Source organism: Chrysochloris asiatica, unplaced genomic scaffold (assembly GCF_000296735.1).
Source record: "Chrysochloris asiatica unplaced genomic scaffold, ChrAsi1.0 scaffold00191, whole genome shotgun sequence".
Classification (NCBI taxonomy): Eukaryota; Metazoa; Chordata; class Mammalia; order Afrosoricida; family Chrysochloridae; genus Chrysochloris; species Chrysochloris asiatica.
In genome coordinates this window covers 1564469-1574205 of record NW_006408709.1, presented here as the reverse complement: position 1 = coordinate 1574205, position 9737 = coordinate 1564469, and positions in this window count along the sequence as shown.

Sequence of the window (9737 nt, the reverse complement as noted above, 5' to 3'; positions counted from 1 at the left end):
GCCAGCACTTATTGTCCTCTATTTTTTTGATCTTTGTTATTATTGCTGGTGAGATGATATCTCATTGTTGTTTTAATTTGTATCTCTCTAATAGCTAGGGATCGTGAACATTTCTTCATATGTTTGTTGGCTGCCCTGATCACTTCTTTGGTGAAGTGTTTGTTCATGTCCTGTGCCCATTTTTTAATTGGGTTATTTGTCTTTTTCTTGTAGAGGTGTTGTAGTTTCCTATATGTTTTAGAAATGAGTCCCTTGTCTGATGTGTCATTGCAAAAGATTTTTTCCCATTCTGTGGGTTCCCTTTTTACTCTTTTGGTGAAGTCTTTTGATACACATACATTTTTAATTTTTAGTATGTCCCGCTCATCTATTTTGTCTATTTTTGTTTGTGTACTTTTCAAAATGTTTGGTAGTCTGTGTAATCCCTGTATTAGAGCCCTCACATTTGTCCCTGTTTTTTCATTGATTACCCTCATAATTTTGGGATTCTTATTTAGGTCTTTAATCCATGCTGAGTTGGTTTTTGTATAGGGCTTTAAGTAAAGGTCTTGTTTTAATCTTTTGCATATCGCTTTCCAGTGGGAATCCCATCTCCAGAGATTCCTACCTTGCAATATTTTCCTTTATATCATGACTTTTTCACTTGTGAGTGCAGGAAACTGACATCCTGGACGTTATGGTAGATCCAGAGCTTTGGAGTTGTTCTGTGAGCTCAGTTCCTGTGGGTTTTCAATCCCTTCCCCACAGAGCCTTTCCTACCTGGCTGTCTCTGCTGCCTACCAAACTGGAAGTGTGAATGCTGCCCTTTTGATCCCAAATGTCTAACCATTTTATGGTGTGCATACCTTACTAGGGGAGTCCTGGTATGATGCTGCTGGATACCGTGCTTGACCTCAGTGTTAGTTCAAACTCACCAGTCATTCACTGTAATCCTATACAGAGTCGCTATGAGTCAGAACTGACTGGATGGCACTTAACAAGAGTATACCTTATTAGGAGGCCTTGTATGGTGCTGTGGGATAAAGCACTGTATCACAAGTTCAGTGTGAACAGCAGGTGCTCCTTGGAAACCCTATACAGGGTCGCTATGAGTCGGAACTGACTCAATGACACTTAACAGCAGCAACATACTTTACTAATATTGTTGTCTCCTGTATACACCTGTCTATTGCTTTCTGAAAACTGAGTCACGGGGTGAGTTGAATTCCAGACCTGAAGGGCAACAGTGGACCATAGATTTGGAGTTCCACAAATCTCTATATGACCAGTAAATTTTGTTTTTTAATGATTTTGAATTTTGTTCCACACTTTCTTCCACTGTACCGAAGACTCTTCAAAGCAGTTAGTAGTGGTAGCAGGTCACCATCTAATTCTTCTTGTCTCAGGGTCATGGAAATTAACATACTGATGTTCATATATTTCATTAGTTCTTTGAACTAATTGTTTCCAAGTGTGTTTATTTTTCATCATCTTCTTTCCTCCACACAGGGAGAAACCAATAAGTTATACCTTAGATGACTGCAGAGTTTGCAGTGATTGTTAAGAACTTTTCAACTAAAATTTTGATATAATTAAATATTGTTTTTATTGAATGCTGTTTGAAACAAATTTTCATTATAATAAAATTGTATATGTATTCAAAGAATATCTAAAATCCAGAAATGTATGTCTTTCCTAAAGTTTTAAGATAAAGTGAAGTTTTATTCTATTGAAAGATGTATCAATGAGTAACTTTTTGAACAGGTATAGAAAACTGGAGTTACCTAACATCTCATCTACTCAAATTTCAACAGCTATTTTATGAGTTTTTTAAAAAAGAAATCTCAATTCTTAATTAGAATCTTGAAAATAGGACTCTTCCAATGCTTGTATTGGAGAATATTTTATAAAAGAAATGCAATATATTTGACAAAGAAGAAATCATGCTTAAAATTCACACTCTTTCTCACATATTCTCATAAATAAAATGATGTAAAGAATAGGCTTTCCTTATTAGCCACTTTGATTGTTGTTATTAGAAATAGTAGGAACTCATGTGACTTAACATGGCAACTATATAGGCATACATGATTATTTTGATAACAAATAAAGCGATAAGATATTAATCAGCTGAATGGATTCAACAAGTTTCAAAATATTACAAGACCAACTAGAAGGTAAATTAATGTTTCTTGTGAATGTGATTTGAATCTTCATCACTTTGTGAGAAAAGACTCATTTTCATTTTATCAGTTCTCCAAGGAAAATGTGGGTGGACAAAAGTGCCTATAAAAAAAAAAATACCTAATCAAAAGAGTATAGAATTTTGAGAACCTCAGACCAGAGATTGAAGACATATTGTTTACGTTAAAGTAGGAAATGTGCTAAATCATATGGAATTCTTAAATACAGAGAGGTTTCAGTTTATGGAAAAATCCATTATTTTTTATTTCAGTTTTCCACGAAGTTTTTGAAGCACCATCATATATAATGGTTTACTAAAAGTTAGGCATAGTCAACTAAATAATTTATAAAATTTTTATTCAATTAGGTATGGTGGTTATGGTGGTGGTTATGTCCTAAGGAGTCAGTTCTGACTTACAGAGACCTCATAAAGGGTTTCGGAGGCTGTAAGTCACTTACAGGAGCAGAAAGCCTCATCTTTCTCCTGTGGAACAGCTAGTACTATTGAACTGCTGACCTTGAGGTTAGCAGTCCGACTCATAATCACTACACTACCTAGGGAAGGAAAATGAAATGTTTACCTGAATATGAAGAGATTGTTGTTGTCCTGTGCCATGGAGTCAGCTCCTACTCATAGTGACTCTGTACAGGCTTTAAATCTCTGAAGTAGTAGAAAGACTCATCTTTCTCCCCATGCAGTAGTAGACAGAATGAAACCACGGATCTTGTGGTTTGCAGTCCAGTGCTTATAATATGGAGCCACTGTGCTCCCATGAAGAGGTGTCAAACTAAATTATCTCACTTAATTTTCCACCCATCCACTCGATATAGATTGACATTTCTTAGTTAATAGGAGAAAACCATGGATGGTGCAAATGGTCACCAACATACTTGGCTGCTAGGTTGGAGGTTATAATTCAACCAGAGGCAACTTGGAAGAAAGGTATGGCAATCTAATTCTGAGAAATTTGTATTTGATACCCTATGGAGTACAATTTTACTAAGTCACACATAGGGTCACTGTGAACCAGAATTGACTAGATGGCAAACAGCATTTAAAAAAAAGATTCATTTTTTTCTTCTGAGACCAAAGAAATTGAGATCTTCTATAAAGAAATGGCTGCTTGCTGCACATTTAGCAATGTTATGACTCATCTAAGTTTAGCAGTTAGAAAACCAGCTTATTCATTTCAAATATTTTGACACATCAGTAGATTAATTTAATAATACTACAGAAAATCTTGACATTATATTTGGACCAAAAAAAACCCAACAACTAGAAAATAAAAACCTAAACCAAGGCTTCAACATGAACACTTGTATAAATTCATCTAAAATGCTGTACTGCTCTTTATGAGATATATTCAAAATATATCTTTAATTGCATTGCTTGTTTGAGTGTGCGAAGGGGATCTTTTTCAACTCAAGAGTAATTAGATTATTGACAAAAAATAATGATAAACCAGATGTTTGACAAGAATCTACACTATTCTTTTGATTAACCACTGAGCATGATTTTTCTTCCCACTGGCCTTGTCCTACCCATCACAGGGTGCACAAATTACAATTTAGAATCATATCTCACTCTACTATTGCTGTGCTCCCAAAGTGACAAAAAGGAAAAGGGTTTTCCTTCTTATTTAGTTGAGTTGATCTGTAAAGCAGATGGTTAATTCATTGCACCTGTAACCAATTAGTCATTCAAAGCAACTGATTTATCACAGTAAATTGTTGCCTTGCCAGTCTGAGAAGCAGGTGCATAGTCAATGGCTAAATCATCAAGTGGCTGGGTACATAAAATGAAAATAATCCAGTATAAAATTATTCCAGATTAACGTGCAGAAAAATATGACTAGCTATAATGCTCCCATTTCTAAATTAAGAATCTAATTATTTCAGGTTTTTAATCACAGTTTTGAGAATTTTCTTTTTTGCCTTCTGCTATTTGGCTACTGAATTAGGCAGATGGATTTTCAGTTGAGGATTATCTTAACTTTCTTTTTAACTGAGATTTAGAATTTCGTTTTCTTTCTCCTTGAAACTATGAATTCCTTTAAGATATTTTGCTTCACTACCAGGTAATTTTACATAGAAAAGTTAACTTCTAGTGCAGACCCCATAACTAACTGCCAAGGACCAGGCATAACTCAGTCACTGTTAGGTTTATTTAGAAAGGAAATCTCTGTAGATGATTCTATCATTACATTATCAAGGTTACAGTCTTAAATAGACTTGAACCATGTTATCATCGGAGATTGTTTAAAGATTTTCCTCTTTCACAGATGTATTATTTGAAGTTTGGGCATGAGTCCAGTGGCATTGTTTTCTTTGCTGCCACCATTTTGGGAAAATTGCATCAGTGCAACTCAGTGCATTAACAGGAAGCTGTCAGAAATGTAAGCACAAATCAGAAGAGGAGAAGGAAATAAGGATATCATTGCTGACATCAGATGGATCTTGACTGAAAGTAGAGAATACCATAAAGATATTTACTTATGTTTTATTGATCATGCAAAGGCATACAACTATGTGGATTAATCAAACTATGGATAACACTGAGAAGAACTCCAGAGCACTTAACCGTGCTTATAAGGAAGTCATTATAATAGATTAAGGGGACAATGCATGCCTTAAAATCAGGAAAGTTATGTTACAGGATCATAGCATTTCCCCATATACCAGATACATTATTAAATCTGTATCTGTATTGAGAAAAGAATCTTAGAAGTTGGATAATATAAAAAAGAACATGCATCAGGATTGGAGGTAAAGTCCTCAACAACCTGTGATGTTCAGATGATACAACCTTGCTTGCTGTAAAGTGACAAGGACTTGCAATATTTATTGATGAATATCAACAAATGCAGCCTTCAGCATGGATTGATCATTAATGTAGAGAAAACAAAAATCATTACATTTGAATGAATAAATAAATTCATGATTGTTTTTGTTGCTGTTAAGTTCTGTTCAGTAGATTCTGACTCATAGTGACCATTCATAGGGTTTCCAAGGAGAGGATAATGAATCTGAACTACTGACCTTGTGCTTCAAACAGAACTTGCAGTCCAGTGAATTATCACAAAGCACCACACCAGGATTCCCAATTTCTTGATAGACAGAGATAAAGTTGAAATTGTCAAAGATTTCATTTTGTTTGAATACACAACCAATACTAATAGAGGTAACAGTCAATAAATCAGGGTCTTGTGCAACAGATTTGGCAGATCTCTTGCACAAGATCTATTTTAGTGTTAAAGAGTAAAGATGTCTGTTTGAGAATCAAGGTGTGTCTGACCTGGGCCATGGTGAAAGTTGGATAATGAATAAGGAAGAACAGAGAAGAACACAACACATTTGAATGAAGGAGTTGGCAAAGAATATTGAAAGTACTGTGGGTTGTCAGAAGAACAAACAGGTCTGTCTTGGAAAAAAAGATAAGATTGCTCCTTAGAAGGAAGGATGGCTAGATTTTCCCTCCTATTCTTTGGACATGTTGTTAGGATGGACCAGTCCTTGGAGAAAAACATCATACTTGGCAAAGTAAAAAACAGGAAGACGCCCCAATGAAATCGATAGACAAAGTGGCAGGAAAACTGGGCTCAAACATAACGATCTTGGTGCAAGATAAGGCAATATTTAGTTCTGTTGAGCATAGAGTCTCTATGAGTAGGAACTGACTCTAGAGCACCTAACAATCACAAAAACAAAGTATCTTCTAGGGTCCAGGAGGGGTCCTGGGTGGTGCAAATGGTTTAGACTTGGCTTCTAATCTGGAGTCCTGTTGTGGCGCTATAGGACAAGCACTAGACAGCTAACCTTAAGATCAGCCATTCAAACCCAGCAGCTGCTCCTTGAAAACTCTATGTAGGGTTGCTATGAGTCAGAACAGACTCAACATTTAACAACAATGACATCATCTAACCTAAGAAGGACACCTGTTGGCACAGTAGCTCAAGCCTTCAACTGCTAACCACAAGGTCAGGGATTCAAACTGTGAGTGAAAGATGAGGCTATCTGCTTCAATAAAGATTTACAGTCTTAGAGATCCTATGGAGTAGTTTTATTCTGTCAAATGGCATCTTTGTGAGTCAGAATTTACTTTATGACAGTGTTGTTGTTTTTCTGTCTTTTTGCTTTTTTACTAAACTAAGAGTTGGTGGTTCAAACTAACACATCATCACCATTGAAGAAATTTAACAATCTATTTCTATACATTTTAGAACCAAGAAAAGTTTATGGAGCCACTCCACTTTGTAATACATGTACCCCCATGAGAAGGAATAGACTTAAAAGCAACAGGTTAGGGATGAGGAACAACTCAAAAAACAATAATGATGAAAAAAGGAAGACAACAGTTCTATTTGGATGGAGTTGACATTATACAACAGATATTGACAAGTCCATTCACAGTTATAATTCCATCCTAGTTCAGACCTGAGGATCAGGAAGAATTCCTAGAATAATTGATTTCTAACCCAAGACCTGATGGTGAATCCCTCCTCCTCAAAATAAGCAAAGAAGAGTAGGGAAGACAGTTCAGGCAGGGAGAATGATATGTTCCTGGTATTTTGACTCTCAATCCCATTTTCACAGTGCTTACCAAATTATGTAATTAAATATATTTTAGACTAAGGCCTCCTCTGTTTTAAGATTCCACATTGTCTCCTTAAGAAATTATAAACCTGAGATTAAGTTTCTTCTCTCGTCCTTCTAACAAAGAGCAATTCATTTTCACCAGGAACGGTTAACACATTTTCTTTTGATGCTTGTGCTATCTGCTCATAATGGAATTTCCTATGTATGACTGCCTCCTTCATCAATTGAAATACTACTTCTTATCTTTTTAATCTCTGTTAAAAATGTTATCTTCTCTGGAAGCTTTTGCTTGCACCTTTATTCAGAATTAAATGCTCTTTTTTTTTTTACTCTGAAATTCAACTACCCTTTTCTTGTTCCACTACATGTTCCAGCAACATCTATTTTGCTCTCTTTCAAGTAGTAATTCTGTGTATGTATATGAAAGGCTAAGCTGTACAAAATATATAGGAGTCCTGGTAGCATAGAGGATTTTCTGTTGGGCTGTTAACCACAAGGTCAGTGGTTCGAATCCACTAGCTTTTTGTTCAAAAAGAGGAGACTTTTTTGTTCTCATAAAGATTTACAGCTTCAGAAACCCTGGCTGTTAACCACAAGGTCAGTGGTTCAAATCCACTAGCTTTTTGTTCAAAAAGAGGAGACTTTTTTGTTCTCATAAAGATTTACAGCTTCAGAAACCCTGCATAGAAGAGTCATTATATTTTAGAAATGACTCAATTTGGTGGGCTTGGATTTTTTTTGTAATATATTTGGAGTCCTGATGAGGTGCTATAGGGTATATACCGGACTATTAACTCAGCCTCATGGAAGTGTTGTCTAAAACAATTCTTTGTTCACAGTAGTCACTTAATAAATGCATGAAAAATTGAATTTTCCCAGGAACAAACATGTGGTTCACATTGCTAAAAAATGAAAGTTGTCTAAGGGGGGAAATTTGTGTGAATGCTTCTGTCTTGAAGTTTATGTCTTGAAACACGAGATCTGATTAACTTTTTTATTTTAGCTCTCATAACTTTTATTTTATTGGTGTTCATAAAATTATCCAGGTCCTTCTGAAATGTAGCTACAAAATTGAAGCCTCTGACCTCCAGTGATTATATTAATTTATTGGAACATTTTACTCCATGTCAGGGTATTTACTCAAAGTACAGTTTGGGAACCTTATGACGTACTGAAAAAGTCTTATGGGCTTTCATGGATGGAAACACATCCCATGCATTTGGCAGAGGTGGCAGCATAAAGCAGAGTATTTTACCAGGGATTTTATCTTGTTACTTAGAACTCCTCATAAAGACAAAGTCATGGATTCAGATTTGCGTGTATGTTCCAGGACATTGGACTGAACTTCTTAGTCTGGACAGTTACCCACAGACACCCATCAATCACTAGAAACATCAGTAGAGAGAGTTCAAAAAAGGAACACCGACTTAAAATCCATCAATAATTTGCTTTATAAGTAAGCATTGAGCACCCACTAGGGGTTCTATGCTGATCTTATGATAAGAAAGTATCAGTGACATTCTTTCACTTAAAAAAAAAAAAAATCAACATGAGGTATTTCAATAGATTGTAAAGAGACCTGCTTATCCAAGACACTCTATTTTTATTGGCTAACTTGAGGACTGTCATTTGTCAGTTATACTGCCTTTCTGAGAAAAAATAAAACACTGGAAGATATCCATGGCCTGGTTTGAAATCAGTAGACTTGATCAGTACAATAAAAGTGAAGTGACATCTCTGGACTGATACTGGGTCAATTCACTGTATTTATTTATTTTTTAAAAGTTTTTATTGTGAATTGAGTGAAAGTGTATAAGGCAATCAGTTTTACATTAAAAAATCATATACTTTGTTTCATTACAATGATTATAATCCCCTCTTTTGCCATCAGATTCTGCAAGTATGCTCCTGGCCACCAGCTCTTAGTCCGTCTCTTCCCATGAATCTAGAGTTCTCAGCTGCTTCCAGTCTCCATGTCCCAATCTCTGCCTCAATCTATGTTGTCGCTGCTGCTCTGGATAAGGTCCCACATTCTGCTTGTGCTCTTCTCCCATGATGGTCCTAGAGTCCTCTGTTTCTGGACTGTAAGATTAATTACTTACCAGTTTTTGTTAAAAAACTTCCACCTTTACAATTCTGACAGTTGAAATTAGTCATGATAACAATTACTTGCTATTGAATCATAAGAATTTTATCCCCATCTCCTTTTACGAGACCCATCTAGACAAGATGAAAACTATTCAGTGGGAACTCTAACTTCACCCATACAATCTTAAACTAAACTCCCTCTTGAAACCTTGGAAGGCCGTCACTTCGTGCTTTTATCGCCCCCTCATTTTAGGTAGCCAATATCTAAGTTGCATATCTCTATCTACCCTGGATACAGAGGGGATAGCATTGATACTTGATGTGAAGATTCCTTCCCTCTCTGTTGATATTTTGAGCTACTACCTCCATGAATATAGGTCAAGTTCATCAAATTGTAGCAATTTACCCTCATTTCCTTGATCAAAATGTCTTTTCTTTTTAATCTTCTTCAGTCGAGCTCTGATTTTCAAGCTGTCGAGACTAGGTCAAATAGGTACTATCTGCAACTTTGGGTGTTCTTGTGTGTCTCCTCTCACTTCCTATCAGCTTGATGCTTCATTCTCAGCTCTAGCGGTCTGTGGCTATGTCCTTATCCGTGGGCTCAAGTGTCTCCAGGTCTCACCACACTTTGGACCTTTCTCTTCTCTCTCTCATCTCCAGGTCAGTGGGTGTCTATGGAACGTGGTTGAACTCAGCCTATTTCTTCATTGCTGCCTTTCCCCCTCTTCCACTCACCAGTAGACAAATGTGGCCACCATCAAGCTTGCATGCCTGTTCATGTGTTCCCTTTGAATTTCAGTCTTAGCGGTGGATTTGTTCTGAAGGGACTTGATTGCTTGCCTTGATGGCTTCCCAACTAGCAACTTGTTTATTCTTGCAGGAGCCAGTCA